Source organism: Pipistrellus kuhlii, unplaced genomic scaffold, assembly GCF_014108245.1.
Source record: "Pipistrellus kuhlii isolate mPipKuh1 unplaced genomic scaffold, mPipKuh1.p scaffold_m20_p_2, whole genome shotgun sequence".
NCBI lineage: Eukaryota > Metazoa > Chordata > Mammalia > Chiroptera > Vespertilionidae > Pipistrellus > Pipistrellus kuhlii.
In genome coordinates, this window is record NW_023425515.1 from 40,243,911 (window position 1) to 40,265,294 (window position 21,384).

General features: G+C 41.5%; 1 protein-coding gene across 7 annotated transcripts in view; it reads left to right on the forward strand.

Moving 5' to 3' along the window:
* Positions 1 to 21,384, forward strand: part of LOC118723992 (LIM domain containing preferred translocation partner in lipoma) — a 639,355-nt gene that overhangs the window by 34,650 nt on the left and 583,321 nt on the right. For 5 of the 7 annotated variants that reach the window (XM_045583798.1, XM_045583802.1, XM_045583803.1 and 2 more), the window contains exon 2: positions 15,378 to 15,502. The gene's annotated coding sequence lies outside the window, so the exon portion shown is untranslated. Of the gene's footprint in view, positions 1 to 15,377; positions 15,503 to 19,478; positions 19,637 to 21,384 lie in introns of those variants that run through there. The other 2 variants (XM_045583799.1, XM_045583804.1) reach the window with 1 other exon arrangement.

The following is a 21,384-nucleotide window of genomic DNA, read 5'->3' on the forward strand; positions in this document are numbered from 1 at the left end:
TCCTGTAAAGGAAGGTCATGAAAACTGATCTTTACCTGCCCTTGTTCATCCACAGTGCGTGATGCTCCTTTCCTTCCACATGCCCCCAGTTTACTATCTTTGGGCCCTTGCTCTTGTCATTTCTACCTTCTAGAAAGCCACCTCACCTTCACATGTTCATATCAGTTCTATGCTCAGGGTCTGCTCTGCATACCTTCCAGGAGGTGCTCCCAGGACTTCCAGCAGACAGCTGCCTCCTTTCCTTCTTTCCTGATGTGGAAAGGTCACTTCTTTCCTGTGCTGGGAGCTGGGAGCAGGGAGCTGGGAGTTCTCTATACGCCCCTCTGGCCCATCAGCTCCATGAGGGCAGGGTTCAATCTGATTCTCCTCTGTCCTTATGGCACCAAGCACAATGCCTGGCACATAGGGGCTGTCCAGTAAAGGGTCCTAGGAGACTCAAGAAAGAAGTGATTAGGCCGAGGACTGGCATTCCCTTGGCTTTAGAAACCAGAGAGAATTAGAAATGGTTCAGGAATGGACTGTCAGGCCTGTGGGTTCCTATTTCCTCATTCAGAGTGCAGGTTGGGATCGCCTGGAGCCACAGTTCCTTGAGACTTACCACCTCAGGCCTAAAACTGCCTCCTTTAATTACCTCCTTTCCAGGGAACAGGAGTCCTTGTTGTCTGCCCAGAAGCAGCTAATTATAGCTCCAGCCTCCTGCCTGGGTGCGCTTCTAGGCCACAGGACTGCAGTCTGAGCTGTCTGTTGATTTTAGGGTTTCCTCAGGGATTCTTTATATTTCCGAGTTTTCATTAGGGACTGTTCTTTATTTGGAAGCCAGTGAAGAAACCTGAGGGGCATTGAATGTTCAAGATTTTATAGGAAGATGCCAGGAGAGAGTTAAAGAGCTTAGGTGGGGAGAGAAGCAGAAGAGGGGAGTTTTTAAAAAGGGGCAAGGTAACCTAAAAGGGGACCTTCGTGAGAGTGACATTTTGTGATGGTTTTCCCAAGAAAGCCTGTTCCTATTTGACTTATGTGACCTCTCCATCATGCTATTTGCAACTGTTCCATTTCCTTGGAAATATTTTCTTTTAAATTTTAAAGAATGTTAAAAGGAATGCTCATAATAAAAATAAAATAAAAAATACAAAAAGCATTTATAAAAAGCACACCAAGAACTTCTTGTCCCATCTCTCCCCACCTCAGTCCTACACTTGTCACTGCTTTTTGTTTTTAATTCTTCGAGTGGTTTTTATTATATTTCTAATAATGCTCTTATATTTGTAGTTTTTGAGTTATTCGTTTTATATATGTGTGTTGACTTTTGGGATAGCCAAGGACTAGGTCTTCAAATGCACTGGTACCATCCACCTTTCCAATTTTTGACAGTTACATGATTGATTTACTCTGTACTCTGATAGTTTCTTTTATAAGTTAACATATTGCTCATAAATCTCCATTTTTTCATTATGTCATTTTGGCAGCATCTCTTCACTCATCTTCTTGCAAGGGAAAGGTGTTGGGGTTCTTCTCTCACTTCTTCTTTTACAGTTTGTCAGTTATGTTTTAAGTTACCTTTTGCATCTCCAGTGTTTATCATGGATGCATGTATACATGCAGTTGTATAATGTTTTGTAACCATAACTGAGTCTTCTGCCCAGTCGGTTGATTTTAAAAGCTGAAAACAATCAATATTTTCATGATGATTTCTAGGTAAATATTGCTCAATTCTGGGCTAACTCATGTGCTGTGGTTTCATTTCCTTTCTAGGCTTCTGAGGTCACCACCTTTAAGCCACTTACAGGGGACTGAACTTTCCCTTAGCATTACAGTGTAACAGATCTTTCTAATTCCCTTCTAATTGTACAAAATCATCATAGGTTTTGTTGTTTTAGTTATATAAAAATTAACAGCTCTCTCTCTCTCTCTCTCTCTCTCTCTCTCTCTCTCTCTCTCTCTGAGTGTGTGTGTGTGGGTATGTGTGTGTTTGTGTGTGTATTTTAGAGTTTAAGGTTGTATTTTTTTTCTTTTTGGTTGGAACAATAAAATTAAGTATTTTCTACTATAACCTATCTTTTTAATTGTTCTCTTGCTTGTTTGCAATGCATATTTCTTATTGAAGCTCCATCAAACTTTTATTTTGGACTGGTTTTAAATTTGGTTCTTGCTTTCTCATGCTGTCTTTTTTTTCTTCTCTTTTTTTCTTTTTTTTCTTGGAGTTTCTGATTGTCTTCTTCTATTGAAACCACTATATATTTTTTTAATCAGAGTTCCACAGATATTTCCATTCTCTCATGGAGGAGTCCTGAGTCATGCTGTTAAGCTGTTGGCTATCATCATTATTCAAAAGAAAGCATATTCTTAAGATGCTGTTCACCAATCTTTCCTTATGCATATTCTTACCAGGCAGTTTATTTGCTCTTTTTTCTACATTGAATATCCATAAACAATTCCAGATTATTTGATATTTGTCATATTTTTAATGGCCACTCATATGCCATTGTGTGGGATACTATTTTAAAATTCAGCCACTTACATATTTTGAATATGGATTGTCGACTATCTGCTCTTATAAATAACACTGTTATGAACATTTTACTGAGCAATGTCTTTTTCATGAGTTTATTTTATGAGTGATTAATAGGGAAAGAAAATGAGAAAACCTGTGTTATCTTCTTTGAAGACATATTCCAATGAGTGTGCTTGGATTGCCTGATATTTTTTATTAATTTTTTTTTTTTGGAAAGGAGCAGTAGAAAATAGGAGAATCTACACCTTGAGTTTTCTTGGCAGCTTTAAGAAGTGATAGTGTGCTTTACTGCAAACCTGGTACTGTCTAGAAATCCATTGAGTATCCCTCTTGTAAAGTGAGCCACTGGGGTCAGCTGAGGCTCTATAACTTATGCTTGCAGTGCTCTTTATCACCCTGAAACTTTATGTAATGTTTTTTTTTTTGCCAATAATTTTCAATATGACCATTTCCAACTGCATCACCTCTTTTATTCACTGGAATTGTCTCTGAGGGATTGTTGGAAAAATCAGAATTATTCTAAAATTATCAAAGAGGTACTCCTAGTAAGAATATTCTATAAGATCTATAACTACTTCTACACATAATTTATAAGGCAGGGATTTGAGGTATGGTAGGGTTATTAGAATAAAAGGACCACTGTGAAGCAAACTATAAGAGTGAGAAGTCTACATTTTGCTATAATGAAAACACTATCCTATTGTCACCCCCATAGCATTGCATTACTATAAAACTTCATCAGCCTGGCAACATTTACTCTATGCTCTTTACAAAGTCTGTGTTACATGATTGAATAAATGGGACCCTTGTCTCTGAAAAGCATTGCAGTTCCTTGATGAACACTGACCACATGCTAAAAAATATGTACCCATTTGCACTATGGGAAAATTATGAGCTTTATGAGTCACAGTCTAATTATTTTGGATAGTGGGTGATAATATTGTATTGAAGGCAATGACAAGACACATAAACACAGCTTATTGCAACTTGGAGAGACTCTGGTCCAACAGCCCCATTTTTTACTCTGTGAAAAAGGGGACCTGGAAGGGAGAAGGATACATTGAAGGTCATGTTAGTAGTTAGTGGGAGAACCAAATCTAGACTCCATAACTCCTTGCTTCTTCTAGTCCATTGCTCTTTTCTTATTTCATCCCTTATAATTTAAAACATTTGCAATTTTTATTTCTACTGTATAAATTGTACTTCATTGAACTGAAAATTACAGAAATTTTCTGTATTATGAAATGATACAGAATATTTAATAATGGGGAGAATATATTAGCCTGGAAATGGAATCAGAAATAATTTAAGCTCTGACACATAAGGAGTCATTTCTGAGATGAGGGTAAGTGATGGGCAAGCCAGCGCCTTTTCTTATAATATAATTGGAACCATGCTACTGTTTCTGATCTTTGGGGAATATTTGGGAGTTTGTTTTTGGCCAAGACATTGCCAGTCTCTAGAACACATATTCCATATCTATCGAAACAGAAAGTTTGGCGCGATGAACTGGACTTTGTAAACAGTTCAGGTCTGAACTCTATGAGTTCATGATTTTAGGTTGTGTCCCATGTCTTAAGATGACCTGGAAAAAAAAAAAAAAAAAAAAGGAAGGCCTTGCTGAGTCACTACCTGCGTCACCTACTTTGTTCTTGCTGGGAAGTAGGGCAAAGCTTGGCAGACATGAAAATGTGGTTGACTTCAGGTGGGTGCTCTGCATGAGTCCCAGTTGTAGACATCTGTCTTGGAAAGGGTCTGAGGGAGGGTTGACAGTCATAGGAGGAGAAGGGCATATTTGTGGTCCCAAGTGCTACAGGCAAAGAGTGGTGATTGATAGGAGAAGAAGACATTGGGGGGTGGGTGGCTATTAAAGGAAACACAGGACTGGTAGAAAAAGAGAGAAGCAGGCATTTATTGGCTGTTTATTTTTGTGTGAACAAGTATTATTTTTTAAACATCTCCAAAACACATTAAAAATAGGTGTTATTATTTGGATTTTAAGAATGAATAAATTAATTAGAGAAGGTTAATAATTTTGTCCATGGTTAGGCTGCTGACCGCTGAGGGTGCAGGGAACCCATGTTGGGTCTGAGTCCAAATCCCCCTTTCTTTTCAAAGTCAAGTATGTATGCTGTGTTCTGGGTGCTAGGGATGCAGTGGGGGTGAAGGAGAAAAGTTAACTCAGGACCTCATATTGTTTGCAGTCTACAGAGCAAGACAGAGAACAAAGTAAACAAACCCACACTCTCAGAGAGTGGAAAGTGCTACCCTAGAGAACACAGCAGCATGGGGACTAGCAAGTGGCAGGGTTACACAGTGTGTTTTACATCCTACTCCATATGCTAGTGTGTAAATGAGGCGAGCTGACTCGAGGACACCAGAGAACTCTGGATTGCGATTCTCGAGGATAGAATTTAGCCCTGGCCATGATGGAAACCAACTGTGCTACTGGGAGTAGTCACCTCCCCATCATTAATGTCCAGGAAAGTAAACGCTGTCCTTCCCACTTCACTGGATGGGGAGGTAAAAGGGAGTGAATCATTTGGTTGTGCAACTGTTTTTAAAGCCTTAGTAGGTTATAAAAATACAAGAAGGTTTTTATTTTTAACAGCTTTGGTTAACTTTTAAAGGGATAAGTTCTTATACTTAACTACTGCATTTTATATGCTTTGAGGAAACGTCTTTCCATATTCCTAGACCACAATGAGGACCTCCCTGTGCATGCCTGCCTCTCCCCCACCCCCAGTTCCATAACAATCTCTGAAGAATTTGGATTGTACTTGTCATCACTGAGAGAATACTGAATGTGTGGAGCAAAGGGCTGACCTCTAAATCCTGTCATTGGAAAGGGGTGAGGATGGACTAGAGGGGCAGCTGGTGGGGTCAGAGAGATGGATTGAGTAGCTGGGAGAAGTGGGAGTCAAACTGGGTTTGACTTTAAATTTGCACACAGTGGGGCAGTTGGCTAGCAAATACTTATTGAAAACCTATCATGTGCCAGGTCATAGCTAAGAAGGGAGGATAGAAGACACTGTGAATCAATTCAGCATTTGCTGTGAGCTTGCCCTGGGTGGAGAGACTGGGATGCTGAGAAGCTGTGTGCTCTGGCCCTCAAAGAACATCCTACCCAGGAATGAATATCTGTCCTGTTCCAAAAAGTTTACATATCAATTATTCATATAGACAGAGGTGATATTTAAATGAGTATAATACCATTTGAAGGGGCACCAGCTTTGCCAGGGAGAACCTTTTCATTGTTGGATTGTGGGGAGCTTCAGGGTGGTCCTAATGGAAAAACTTGGGAAATTGGGGTGGTGTGAAGACACTTGGGGGCTTGGAAGAGAAGCTGTTTACCAATGGGAAAGGGCATATTTAAGTATTTTAGCAATCCTTGTTTCATACATCTGTGTTCTGGTATAAATGAACCTTGCATGTGGTTTATTCATTTATCTTTTAGTGTTTTTAGTGTAATAACTGATGTGCACATGAGGCACAGAGGAAGGAATGGTTGGAAAGACTTCATGGGGTCAGTGCTGCTTGAGTTGGGTTTTGTAAGATGAATAGGAGTTTGGTAAAGCACTTTTCTAGGGAAAAAGGAAGAACCTGGCTAAGAGCATTAATGTGTGAAATATCACAGAATTTAACTTGGTTGGGGTGAAGGGATTTTTGTGCTCAGAGGACTGTGAGTACAATGGTACCATTGAAAGAGCAAGGGAGAAAGGGATTTCATATCCATTTCATTACCCATTCCGCAGGGGAAGGGAAAAGATCCGAAGTGGGGCAAGCAGGCAACTTTTACTTTTATTTTAAAGTAGAGGCCCAGTGCACAAACTCATGCATGAGATCCCTCAGCCTAGCCAGCAATCGGGGCAAATCGGAGTGTTTTGCACAGTTTTGGGGAGGGACCGCAGAAGGTTGGCCAGCTGTAGAAGGTTGGCTGTGGGAGTGCACTGACCATTAGGGGGAAGATCCTGCATTAAGCATCTGCTCCCTGGTGGTCAGTATGTAACATAGCGACCAGTTGACCAGTTGTTTGGTTGACCGGCCATAACGGCCACTTAGGCTTTTATATATATAGATAATTGCAATGTGCCAAGTGTTAGTCAGTTTGTTAGTATTGTCTCTAACTTTAGTAACCCTATGAAGTAGGAAGTTGTATTCTTCCCCTCACCCTGCAGATGAAGAAATCAGAGCTCAGGTTGTGACTTGCACAGTGTCACACAATGGCAGGGACAGGATTGATCTTGGGTTTGTCTTACTGCAAAGCCTGAACATTCCATATCTATACTAGGTTCTCTCTCTATCCCATGAATTTAGTTAAAACCACAAGGAGCACGGTACTTTCCTTGCACAGAAGTGCAGCTTGTAACAAAAACAGGAGGCATCAGTATTCTTTTCTGCAAAATGGGACCAGAGTCCTGGCTCCACGTGTTGGCAGGACTCAGGAAGATTCAGTGTTTTCCAGTCCCTTCAGCAAGGCTATATGCGGGGAGGTGGCTGCTTCAGTCTGTCTGTCTTGAGCCTTTGACTTGACTTTCAGTCTCATGAGACCATTCTGGTGGTTACAGAGAATGTGCTGATCACATGGATGCTGGGTATTTCTGGTCTGTGACAGGACTTTCTCAGAGTAAATCAATACCATGGTTCCCATTGTGATTTGGCTTCTTGTGTAACTTGATTTTAGGGAGAGACTGTGTCAGTCATGCTGAGGACAGAGTGTGTCTGTGTGCCCTTTGTATTTATTATTGGATGTGCATGTTTGTGTTTTGGTTCTCCTCCCCAACAATAAACACAGGGAAGACAAACAAAATCAAGTGAGAGGCAGTGTAGCATGCTAGTTAAGAGCACAAACCTTGAGCCAGATTGCCTAGATTTAATTCCCGGCTCTGCCACTGTCTAGCTCTGTGTCTATTTGTGTCTCCGTTTCCTCATCTGTATAGTGGGTTTAATGATAAATGTACCTATTTCATAAGCACTGTTGGAAAAGTTAAATGAATTAATATTTGTAAAGTGCTTACAAAATTGCCGAGCATATAACAAGTGCCCTATGAGTGTTTGTTAAACAGCAGCAGCAACTTGTTCTACACACTGGCCCTGCCTTCTGCTGCTATTTAAGATATGACATGCTGTCATATGTTAGAGCATTCTGGTTTTTCTTCAAGACATGACCAGTGGAGGCACAGTCTGACTTCTGTTGTGCGTGATCAGGTACTGAGGGTTGACTTGTTCATGTGCATGATGTGGTGGAGACTGGTCATGATGCCTACTTTGTCAAATATGTGGTTGAGGAATGCTAAGTGCAGCAATAATTTATCTTTTTGCTAGAAGAACAGAGATGACCTGGCCAGTGTGATAAAGTGGTTGATCTGTGAACCAGGAGGTCATGGTTTGATTCCTGGTCAGGGCACATGCCTAGGTTGTGGGTTCCATCCCTAGTGTGGGGCATGTAGGAGGCAGCCAATCAATGTGTTCTGACCGAGAATTGAACCTTGACCTCCTGGTTCATAGATCAATGCTCAACCCCTGAGCCATACAGGCTAAGTTCAAATTTTAAATGTTGATGGGACACATTTCTTTTGTCCCATCTGTAAAAAGGCTATTGAGGCCTCAATCATACTATCTCGTAGACTGGTTCATGTGTTGCCCCAGCACTTTTTAATCTCTACTTTATAGGTGAGCTTTATCCAGTTCTACAAGCACTAGAGTGCAAATTCATTTTTGCCATGTTTCTGTTTTCAAAATTCTTCAAGAATTTTCTCACTCATAGTAAAATCCATTCCTTTGCCTAAACCAGAAGACTCTTCGGCTCCTGTCTCTTTTCATCCTCATCTCACTCATCTCTGAGACAGATCTTTTCTGTTGCTTACATGACATGTTCTTCCCTTATTGAAACATTGCTCTTTTCCCAATCTTATCAGGATAGCTCCCAGGTGCCTTAATACCTTTATTTTCTCTCTCACATCACCTCTGCTTAGAATACACCTCTGACTCCTGATATCCTCCTCTCATTTTCAGCTATTTATTGAAGTTGGTTCCATTTCCTAAGGGCAACAGTCATCCCTCCCATTTCTGTATCTTCAAGTCAAAATGGGTGTGCAAACGATATTTGTTGGGCAAATAAATGACAAATAATATGGGGTAGAGATAATGAATTTTGGAATTTGGGGTGGAAATTCTAGGTAGGTAAGGATGGTAGGTAGCTCTAAGAGAAATGGCATTTGAGCTCCTTTCAAGTCTGGTGGCATTGGGTTGTAAGGATGCAGAGAAGAGCCTGGTGATCATCACTAGTGTGTTGTGCTCTATAGGATACAGAGTACCATCATCCCCAGAATAAAATAAGGAGAGAAAGCTCAGGAGTCCCTCTGGCTGTGCCTGTCTGTGGGTCCTGAGCTGGATTATCTAACGCAGCAGAGCCCACTTCCCCCGTACTCAGTTGGCATGGCAGCAGACACCCCATCCTTCCTGATGAAAGGTCCTGTAGGAAAGGAATTCAGAATGTTGATTGTATTTTACTTCTCCTTCGAAGCTGCCTTTCTGGATAGCAAAGAGGTGACCTCAGCAGTCAGAGACAGAAAGGAACAAAATGAGTCATCTCAGGCCCTAATGAGGTTCATGAGGGACCCTTCCTGGGACTGAGGGTCAGGTGAGGTTATGCTGTGCCCAGGGTGAGTTTTGCCTGGGGCTCCAGGCAGCACTGGAGCAGAGCTGAGCTAATTTTACCCACAGGAGCTGACTGTGCTGAAGGGCAGGGCTTATGACATTGGCCTTATCATCCGGTGATGCCCAGAGAGCTCCCAAGGTACAGCCCCATTCTGTCTGGGCTGTTTTTCTCCCCCAGTTTAATATATTTTTCCATTAGGTGTGCATATCAGCAGGCAGGATGCTGAAGAGTAAAGAGCTTCGGATTTTGTGGAAGGCAGGCAATGGAGCTGGATTTTGATCCTGTCTGTGTCTCTTGCTTACTAGGCAGCTGACCTTGGGCAAGTTATATAAATTCTCCAAGTCTCAGTTTCCTCATTTGTAAAATAGTGCATTTGCCTGTGCCCTAAGATTGCTCTTTAGTTTACACGAGGTGACACTTAGCAAGCACTCACTCTATGCCAGTCATTGCTGTGGCTGCTTTATTCATGGTGATTCATTTAATCCTTTAAACAAACCTATGAAGAAGGTACTATTGCTAACAATGTTTTACAAACAAGGAAATAAGGACAGGAGCAGATATTTCTGGAGGCTGACTCTGTGGGGCTATGCAGACAGATGGGCTAGGTGTGCAGCCGGCATGCTTTTGAGGTGCTGAGGTGTTCAGGAGCAAAGCTGGAAAAGAAAGAGGTCAAGCAAATAATTCTTAGGAAAGAGCCAGTATTTGTGCTATACCCATGTTTTCTATTACATGCTTTAGAAGTTACATTGACCACAAGCTAGTTTGTGTAATTCTGATTATTTTATGATACATGCTACTTATATCCCTTAGGTTTGTGTGGCCCATTACAGTAAAGTGAAATACTTTCCCTTCACAGAGGGATGGGAGGGTCCTAGGTATAGACAGATGTAGGTCTTTACTTGAGTAATCAATGGAGGAATGGATGATCAGTTAATTGATCTACTGGCTTTTATTTACGCTCTTACATCTATCAGGATTAAGTGCAGAAAAGGCTTCTAACACAATTTAAGTGGAAATAGATTAAAACAGGGGAAAAGATTCCAACAAAATTGTTGGGAGGGGTGGAGCCCTGGGAGCCACTAGCTACATCTGAAACTATTGAGTTGAAGAATTTATTCCAAAGCCACAACCAGGGATAAAGATGACAGCATTAGGAAGCCACTGTGGAGGCCTCTCAAACTTTTTCTCAGCATCCTTGGAGTTGGTGGCGGGACATTGTATTGCCCAGTAGAGCAGCATTTTTACTCGTAGGGTTCTACATATTTGGTTGCCACTAGGAATATCAGCAGGGTGATTTAGCTCTGCATTCATCTTCTAAGTCTCACATGAATACATCTAATTGCTAGAATCTGATTTACTAGTTTTGAAGGAGCGTGGGAAATATAGATTTTAGCAGTCTGCTTTTTTCATGAAAGAGGGAACTTTAGAGGGGGAAAGGAGCTCTGATTGAGCCAGTTGAGAGGATGTGTCTGCCTCCAACACATTCATTTAAAAATGCTCTTTTAGCAAAAAGATGTTATTACTCCAAAATACTTAATATGCATCATTAATTATAATACTTTAATATAATATATATGTATAATAGGCTAAGTGACTGACTGTATGTCTGCCTGACCGTCCAAATGACCAGCCAGTACATATGATGTGCACTGGCAATTTAAAAATAAATGTTGACTTGTGCATGTGCCATACATATAAAGCTCTCGCTGGTGCTAATTGCATTCATGCGTTTCGATCTGTCATTGTTGATCATGAATTTGGTTGACACTTCTGTTGTAGAGAAAAGGCAAATAGTGATATTAAAATATTTCTTCTAATTATTTTCCTTTCAATGTGCATGAATCCATGCACTGGGCCATAGTTAGGTATGACAGTCTACTTAATATTTTTTTTATTTACATAAAATATATAACATTAATATTCTCAGTATCTTGAAAATATTAAAAAGACCATTTATTCAAATTCTGTTTTTGATGTTTTTAAAAAATGTATTTTTTATTGTTGATAATACTAGAGATATCTCCTATTCCTTCATTCTCCTCCCCCTTTATTTTTAAAGTTTTGACAACAGTGGTTGACTTGTAGTTTTTTAGTTCTGTTTTATCTTCTACGGGGAGTCATGTCTTGGACAGTTGTTCTTTTTATATAATTTGGTCACAAATGTTTTTTAAATGCTTACTGTAAGCCTGGCTTGGTCTAGATTTGGCACTTTGGACAAAGGTCAGTCATGGGTTCTTCCACCGGGAGCTCTCACTGGAGAAGGGAATAAGTCAAGTTCATCGTAAGAATAGTACAAGGAAGGTCATGATTGGTGTCCTAGACAGCAGGCTAAGCAAATTCAGAAAAGGGAGATTATTCTGATTGAACTGAGACACAAGGGAGGTTTCATGCTGAGTGACAGTGGTCAGGTGATTCACCATTGGAGCAGTAAGGAACATCTCTTTGACAGGTATTTATAAATGTGGTAGAGTGTGTTTTTTGTTGTTTTTGTCTCAATGCTGGAGGCCAGACCATCACTGTCATGCAGTGGTCAGAGCCAGTGATGCTAGATATCCTATAGCACATGAGACACTGCGGAAATAACTATCTTTCTTCAAAGAGTAATTTTGTTCCTGTTGAGAACTGCCACTGGCCTAGAAGGATGTAAAGGATATCTATATGGGATCTCAGGATGGGGAGGGGAAGTAGGTCAAGTAAGAGAACCTGGGAGACTAAGATTTCAGTCTGAATAAGCAGCGGATGTGTGCTGAGTGGCAGTGGGAAGGAGCTTATAGCGGAATAGACTTTGTTATTAAAATATTTGAGATATTACATTAAGCATGTGGACTTATGTGTTGCCACTGGGAAGCCACTTTAAGTTATTGGTGCAGGGTCCAGCTTTATCTTCTCGCTGTGCATCAGTGGACTTTGGGTGCTTTCCGAATGAATGAATGCCCCAGGCAAGTTGTTTACAGGAAGTGGACTAGTTGGTACCCAAGTTTTGCCAGGTGGGTATCTTGTGATCTTATGATAACCAACAGTCAACACTTAGACATAAGGAGAATTCCAGGGGAGGGCTCAGCAGCCTGCTATGCAGATAATGTCTCCACATCCAAACGAAGGTGCTGTGGTCAGACAGCAGTCCTAGCTGCCTTCACTATAAAGAGAGATCTTGAAAAGAGGGTTTCTGTTATTGTCCTCCCTTGTGGAGCCCACAGGCCACAAGGCGTGTCAGGTGAATACTGTCCCATCTGCATTAATGCCCTTGCCTCATGTGCTTATTTAAAATTGCCAATCAAACCAGTAACTTGCTGACAAGGTTCATGTGCTGTGACCATGACTGCAGTTATTCTGGGGGAGCTGCTTGCTGTTCTGCATGGTAATGCTATCACACAGCAGTGTCCTCTGTTGGCCTGTAGAGTTTTGGTGATGTTTTGGCATTAGGGTCAGGGTCTCGTCCTTCTGATGGGATGGGCTTTGGAGGCTGAGAAGGAAAGAGGGGGGGTGATTCCCAAGTTTTGGGCACATCCTAAGTTTTGGGCAGATCCTAAGTGTGTGTGTGTGTGTGTGTGTGTGTGTGTGTGTGTGTGTTTGTGTGTTTGTAATGGTTGATTTTTTTTTTTTACTTAAAGTTATAAAAATGATAATATTTTATAATATAGAGTTGGGAAGTTTTCAAGAGTTTTCACACCCATCACCTCCTTGGTTTTGCTTATCATCATGGGGAGGTGGAAGGTAGGGTTCTTACCCCTGTTTCACAAATAGATAAATCGAGACTCAGAGAGCAGGTGGAATTTCTCAGGCTGCTTAGCTGGTTGATGTGGAAGCTGCATCTAATACAGTTATCTGGATCAGCATTTTTCTCAAACTCACTTCCTATACCTCTCTACATCCTTGACTGTGGTGGTTGACATTCTTGGAAGCCCAAATGGCCATGAATTTCAGAGATCCAGTTGTAAGATTTTTAAAGAGGAGTTATAGGTAATTTGGGGCACAAAATATGTCCCTCCTTCTGGCTCTTTATAGCTGTCTAGGTTTGTTTAAGTTGAAAATGTCCATGAGAGCATGCAAGGAACAAGATGGGCCTCTGTCTCTTATTGAGCATCTCCTTCCGCCTGGACACAGTGCTACATTCTTTTCCATTTGTGGACTTAGATACATTTATATAATAGATGAAGCAATTATAACACAGTATTTACTGTAGCATTCTGCTAAGCAGTTTGTGTATACACATATTCCATAACATAATTCTCATAAAAACCTCATTTGGTTAATAGCAATATTATTTCCCATTTATAGACAAAAACAAAAACAAAACCAAAAAACAAAAACCAAAAAAAACAAAACAAAACAACAACAAAACCCCAAAACAACTGAGGTTTTAAATAACTTACTTGTGAGAACATTTCCTAAATAGACTATAATCCAAGTTTTCTACTTTGAGAATTCGTTCTTCCCTGTTATATTACATATTGCCCATCTCACTGATAAAAATGCAGAACTGCTTATTACAGAGGTATGTCTCAGACCTTGGAGGGTATAGGGATCAGAGCCAGAAGATGTTATGAAGACCTCAGAAGGCTGGAGGTTTTCAAGCCTTCATTTATTGGAGATGAAATCATTCTTGTTTAACTATCACCCATGTGGAAGCTGGGAGGTAGGATGTCACATCTAATACAATTATCTGAATCAGCAGTTTTCTCAAACTCACTTTATATACCTCTATACACTCTTGACTGTGATGGTTGACATTCTTGGAAGCCCAAATGGCCATGGATTTCAGAGGTCCTAGAGACAAGTTGTAAGCCTGGGATACTCCAGGAGTGGCTTTGGGGTCAGGCTGGGTGATGGGTGGGGGGATGACAAATGATGAGAGAATAGCAGGGAAGGGGACTTTTGGAGCTCAGGCTGAGCAGTCCTGCTGTTATTTACAAACTGAGCTTCTGCAAAGCTTATCATTGAAAAGGAAAGCTCTGTTGTTTGGGAAAGTTTGAAACGTATTGTTCTAGCCTTCATCTTTTTATTACAACGAAAGTGGCTTGGTAAAAGTCACAGTTGGAAGAGGTCCTGGAACTTTTCCTCTTTTTCAAGGAGATGTGCTTTCTGTGCACCTCACTCTGAGGCCTTGGGAGCACCTGACTGCAGGTTCAAGGGTCAGGCAGCCTCTGAGAAGCTTCCATCAGAAGTTTCAGGTTACTCCGTGTGCACGATACTTGACCTGAATCTTTCAGCTTGGCTATGTATCCCCTTTGGACCTTGAAAACCTCACTGAGATTAGTTTCCTGGCCCAACCTTCAAACACATTGTCTAACTGAATACCAGTGATTATTGAATGTTCATTGTGTACACAGTGCTGGGAATACAGGCAGGGTTTCTGATGTCACGGATCTGGTGAGCAGACAGAAACAAATAAGGACTTTTGTCAAATGTTTTTGGACATGGTTATGTTTGTTATATATGATTATAATGGGTGATAGTTACATGAGGATGATTTCATATCCAATAAATGAAATAGAGAGAATAGCTGGGCAATGGGAAAGGTTAGGAGTTGTTTACCCTGTGAGTTAGTTAATTCTGGCCTTTCTACGTACTCTCTCTGGAATTGGCCAGTTTACTTTTCCTTTAAGTCTTCCTTTCTCATCTGTAATGTAGAAATGAGACTGGTCAGCTTACTGGATCATTGATGGGATTAAATAGCATAATGTATGCAACCTGCTTAGTACAATGCTCAGCCCAGAATAAACACTCATTAATTTTTAGTTATTATGTTATTATTAGTATCTGGCAGTGAGAGCCAAAGAGACTATTTTTTAAAAAACTTATCAATGGTGTAATTAAAATTTTGTGTCTCAAAAACAAACAAACAAACAAACAAACAAAACACACCACTCTACTTCTAAAAATATACGCTAATAGTGTTAAAAAACAAAAACAAAAATGACTCTAACGCCTTGGCCCGCAACAATTATGGTATGGGCGTCAGTTGATCTTTCTGCGTTATCTCTGTTTGCACCCGACTGTCCACCTTTGCCATTGGTGTCCACACATCTGTGTCACAAATTAATTTTAAGTCAGTGCTTTTTTCCAGTGTTCAGCATAGGAAACAGATGACAAAATGCAAAGAAGAAAACAATCATTATTGAGCTGTGTGTTCAACTGCCTTAGGAATGGCTTTCTGGGGAAAATTCAGCCCCTCTATAATGACATTGATGACTTGGATCTTTGCAGAAATTGAAGAGAATCCTGATGACTAGCGTGTTGGGAGAGGACTGAGAGAAGCCAGACCAGTCCCTGAACTCTCAGATCTTCTCGGGTGCCCTCTGGCCCCCAGGTGACCTGCAACAGGACCTCTGGTATGTAAATGGGCCTCTTTCCTGCCTTTAGATTTTGTCTCAAATTTTAAGGAGTAGCTGGGAGGTTTTTTTTTTTTTTTTTTTTTTTTTTAAAATATATATTTTATTGATTTTTTACAGAGAGGAAAGGAGAGGGATAGAGAGTTAGAAACATCAATAAGAGAGAATCATCGATCAGCTGCCTCCTGCACACTTCCCACTGTGGATGTGCCCGCAACCCAGGTACATGCCCTTGACCAGAATTGAGCCCGGGACCCTTCAGTCTACAGGCTGTTGCTCTATCTACTGAGCCAAACTGGTTTCAGCAAGCTGGGAGGTTTTAAAAAAAAAAAATTTAATATTTTTATTGATTTCAGAGGGGGAAGGAAGAGATAGAAATATTAACGATGAAATAATCATTGATCAGTTGCCCCCTCCTGGAGGTCTAGCCCAAAACCTGTGATGTGCCCTGGCCTGGGAATCGAACCTCGACCTCCCAGTTCATAGGTCGGTGCTCAACCACTGAGCCACACCAACTGGGCTGGGGAGGTTTTTAATGGGTTAAAAGTTATCTTTTGTATCTGTAACTTGAAATATCCTGTTCCCTTGAATTCGTGCTTGGGAGCTCCCTCAATGCTCTCTGGTCGGTAGCTCCTTACTGCATGCTTATTTCCTCATGGGCATATTGCAGAGAGACTGTAGCCTGTGTTTCTAACAACTTCTCCAAGGAAAACACTGCAGGTCATGTTTCCGGAACTGAGACTCTCAGGGGTCTCCCAAATGTCCATCTCTATTACTTCCTTTGGGCCTGGCACTTATTTGCTTATAGCTAAAAAGGGAGCATTTGTCTTGAGCATTCCTGTAGATTTGTATATCTTGGCAGTTGGAAACTTGACAGTTACTGCTGACCTTCAGCTGCAAGAGGGAGTAGTGTATAGGCATAACCTGCAGAACATCAGATTACTGCCCTGTAATTCCAGAGCCTTAATGTTTCTTTGTCTTGAGAATGACCTCACTACTTTTGAATTTGTAATGGAATGCACAGTCATTTACAAGTAATCACACAATGATCCCTTATACTTTGTGCCGCCTTCCCGCTCTCCAGAGGGCTTTCACTCACTTTATCTCATTTGATCCTCATAACTGCCCTGAGAGGTAGACAGAGGGTCTGTGTTAATCTCCAATTTTCAGGCGTAGAAACTAAGGTTAGTGAAAGATGAACTGTTGTTTACAGAGATTGTATAGCTACCAGAAGTGCACCTGGAATCTTGAACAGTCTAATCCCTAAACCAGTGTTCTTTTTGGAATTTACTTTCGCTGTGACCTTGGGAATATACTTAACACCTCTGTGCGACAGTTTCCCTATAACTAAATTAGGTAGAAGACTCCCTCCAGGGGTAACTGCTAGAGGGATTAAATGAGACTATCTGGGAAAGCAGTTATTAACCCATAAAGCTTCCAAAGTGAGGCATTGTTGCTACTTGTACCTTAAATCTGCCATGAACTGTGACAGAAAAAAAAATAAAATCTCCCGCCCTTTTGTGAAGAAAACATGGTTTAGAATGATGCTGGGGTTGTCAGGGGTCACAAGCAAACTCCCAGGTCCACGATGGGTAGATTGATCCTACTGTCCTCCCTGCAGGCCACTGAGAGCACTTGAGTTGGGAAGATGCCCTTTTTTCTACAGAGCTCTTTCTTTTCATGTTCCTTGGAACAGTCTTGCATCTTGGAGACAGTTTTAGATCTGGCAGAACTGGAGAGCAAGAGTGGGGAACTTTGTTCATGGAGGACAGGAATATGGCATGGTGATGAGGTAGAGGTAGTGAGGAACTGGCCTGGAAGGCCTAACTTCTCCCATTTTTCAATGACTGGGATTTAGTAGGGTACATCTTGTGAATCCATAAGGCCAGCAGTATTTATGTAAAATGGTAATAATTACTGGAAAACACCAAATGGCTGGATTTCAAGTTGGCAACAGATGCAGTAAGAGCTAGTAGTGAGATATGGTCTGGAAACAGCCAGAGTTAGTGAGGGATGAGGCCTTAGATAGCTTTATAGGGAGCCGCATTTTGTTTCTATATAAGGAAGAACTTTTTATTGGAAAGACAGAATTAGCAGCTGCAGGAGGTGTTGTGTAAAAGATGGTCCGCACCTCACTAGAGACCACAGCGATTCATTAACTGGGGAGAGGAGCATCAGCTCAATGGCCTTTATGGTCTTCTCCTTGTGAGATCCAAGACCCACTGGCTGTCAGTGGTCGAGAGGAAGAGTGGTACACATGCATTAAGGAAGGAAGGGCTCCTTTGTGGATCTGGAAACTGATCTCTATTTGCTATTTGCAAAATGGATGGTAGAGATTCTGGTTTTCATTCCTATCCCAGTAGCTCTCTTCTTGGTCCTTGATTTTTAGAATTCCCAGGCCATCCATGGGCAGCTATTTTTCATGGAATATCTGTTTCTTCTGTTAAAATGTTCCTGTGGCAATATTGGAGGGGACTTTGAGATCCTCACAGGATGACAATCTTTCTATAGAACCACTAGGTTTGATGGCTGGTCTAGTCTTCTGCATAACAAATGAGGACCATCTCATTATCCTCTTCAGGCCTGCCTCTGGGACCTCCTGGGCGTACGGCAGTAGTGAGACTTCTGTGCTGATTTCTGGTTCTGGTATGTGTTGGAAGGTTCTCTGATCCTGTTTTCTTATCTCATTTAACAGTCACTTACTTTTGTGTCCATTTATTCAACATGCAACAAATAAGAAATGTCTGCAATCTTTCAGGCACTTGAGACATGCTTGCAAAAACAAGTAATGAACATAAATATGTCAAGACTATTTGTCTAGACCAAGTAGAAGCTGCTTTAGAGCTCATAGTTGGACAATCTTGCCATAGCTACCCAGTTTGTAGGTGAGACCATATAAGGTAAAAGAGGAGAACTGATTTTCCCCAGATTTTAAGAAGTGACTGATCTGGGTTTAGGGTTTGGGTCCCCTTGCTCCCTGACTAATGCTGTTTATAGCTAGAAGGTTATCCTGGGATGAGAACAAGTAGCTTCACAGTGCAGGCCCAAAAGCTAGGAAGTGGGCGGTAATTATGAAAAAAATGGCTCATCTGACCTACACAAGCCTTTAGAGCCAATAGTGGAACAAAATCATGCTAAGAAATAGAATCACTAGAAAGCCAAGATATGGATTCCTTTCGCTGAGCAGACCCCTTTTTACCCATCCCACTGTTTCCCCCAGTATTTCTTTTTTCTTTCCTTTCTCCTCCTCTAAATTAGTCTCGAGTTATTTTAGATCACATTCATTCCTGACTGACTTCACTGGTCCAATTTAGTCATTGAACATTACTCAGGAACATTAGATTAGAATTAACCTTACAAGTTAAATGGGGCATTCCACACTCTTATTCCTGACCCACACTCCCTGAACCCTGAAAGTCTGGTTTTGTTCTGGGTCTTCCCACCTGCTATCCATCCTATGAAGAACTTACACAAAAATAAGTTCCCAGGAGGATTCTCTGCCCAAGAGAGTAGGGATTGTTTTAGACTTACTTGTCATTAAAATATCTGTAGATGGATTCTTGGTGACCTCTTCAGGTGAATCCCTCCAGATACCTCCCCTTACCCTGAATTAATAGAATGACTTCATAAATGTAGTTGTATTCTCCCATGACCCCATCCCTAAAGTGAGCTTACAGACTTTTAAACTAGTCCCTCCCTTGTTTGGGTGGGGGAGCATGCAGAACAGTTTAGACTCCACTTCTTTTGGAGTTAATCATTTACTCCGAGTAAGGAATTCTGTCTTAAGTGGGGTATGCTCTTCAAGTGCCAGAGGACAGAAGGGTGATTTTTCTGACATCCTCTAGCCTGCTTCCCCATATATGGAAATGTTTACCCACCGCACTGATCTATTGGAAGAGAAGGAGGTGACTCAGGGTTTAGGAGAAGCAGGACTTGAATTCTTGTTTCCAGAAACCAAGTCTCTCCCCTCCCCCACCCCTCTTCCATCCCTCCCCTCCATTCCTTTGCCCCTTGTCCTGGAAGCTGAGAAGAGAATGTCTCAGTGCTGTTCCCCTCTGGCCTTGGGATCACCTCCTTGCAACAGGACTCCTGGTGTGTGAGAGGGAGTAAGAGCCAGCGGAGGGCCAGCTGCCTGTGAGTATATCATTATTGCCGGAGCGAATGGCATTTCTGCTCCCAGACCCTAGGTTTATAGCCCTGACAACTGGCTCACTTGCCCGGTGATGGGAATTTTACTGGGAGCACTGTTGCTTTAATTTGGGGTGTGGACAGCTGCTTTCCCAGGGGAGTACTCCTCACAGTGGGATTTAGAACTAGGCTCTGCTTGAGAAAAAATTCTATTTGTGTTTAGAAAATTTAGAGATTTTTTTTCTCCCACCTGAGGCCTAACTTGAATTGGGTAGAAAGGTAATTTTGGAGTGATGTCTGTCTGATTTCTAGAGTTAAAGCAACAAGTCAGAAGGGATGATTGGGGATACTTGGGCAGGGATAGTTTTAGCTTGAAAAGCAGGGCTATGGTTGGACTTATGTAGCATCTGCACAGCATCTACAGTCTGGAAAAATATCTGATTTGCAGGACATTTGTATGTTTTTGATGGACTGTCGGAGATGGAAGGACACTTAGAGATTATTTAGTTGATTTGTCTCATTTTTACAGCATGATATTGGGCATAGAGGCTCAAAGTGCACAGCTCTTTTGCCTTGCAGGTACATGGCTAATTAGCTAGGGTTAGAACACAGATCTTCTCACTCTGTTCTTTCTTCCTCCCACTGCACATAAGCTGTTCCTCCAAGCAAAGGCTGAGAGCATGCCCATTTTGCAGATGAGGATATTGGGATGCAGAGATGCCAGAATTGCCCATGTTTACTGATCTAATTAATGAAAATAGACCATATGTTCCCAGTTCAGATATCTTTCAGTTACATGGGCTTAGGTACCAGAATTTTTTTTTTTTTTTTTTCAATTTTACTCCCCTCCCCGACCTCTTGGGTTTCTATTTATCTTTCTCTGCTTTTGATTATGTGAATGCTGTTTGAATGTGAGCTGCTACCTTCTGATCTGCTTTGCTGCCTATATCTTTTTTGTTTCTGAAAGAGAATGATAGCTTGTCCAAAAGGCAGAACTAAATAGTGGAGCCCTTTATTTCAGTTTTATCAGTGGCAGTGGAAATTGTGAACTGACCTTGAAAGAAGTCGAGCAGTGCTTTCCATCTAAGCCTCTACCGCTATTCTTGAAGCTGCTAGAATTCTGGAGTGTTATTCCCTCACATTCAAAAGTGTACTCCGATTCTGAATAGATTTTAGACACACACACACACACACACACACACACACACACACACACACACACACTTTTAGCCTTCTTTGTAGCAGTGGCAGCATTCAACAGAGATCAAGAGGGCATCGGCCCAATACAGTGCACCAGGTGCCATAATGAGTAATTCTTTGTGATCAGTTCAGTTCCCGATCAACTTAGGGTGGGGGTGAGGGCTTGCTCCCATTCAGGGAAGATGATGGAGATGTGTTTTGGTGAAGCACTTTGATGCTAGTGGCATTGTGCGGCAGATTTTAATAGAGCAAGGGAAGTGTTGTGAGACCTACGTTTGTTCTGGTCAGCATTGAAAATAGGGAGAGCAGTTTTCTAAGATACTCTGAAGCCCTGGAGAGGCAGGACTTGAGCAGATCCCTCAGGTACCTATATGCAACCTGTCTTTTCCTCAATAGCCTGTGGCTGGGTGGGGATTAGTGACCTTACACATGGAAAGAGGCTGCCTTAAAGCATGAAGGCTTGGGATATTTTCCTGCTGTAGTGCTGATGGACAGGGTACTACAAGGTTAGAGCTGGTAGTACCAATGTGAATGCTATTCCTCTTAATAAGAAT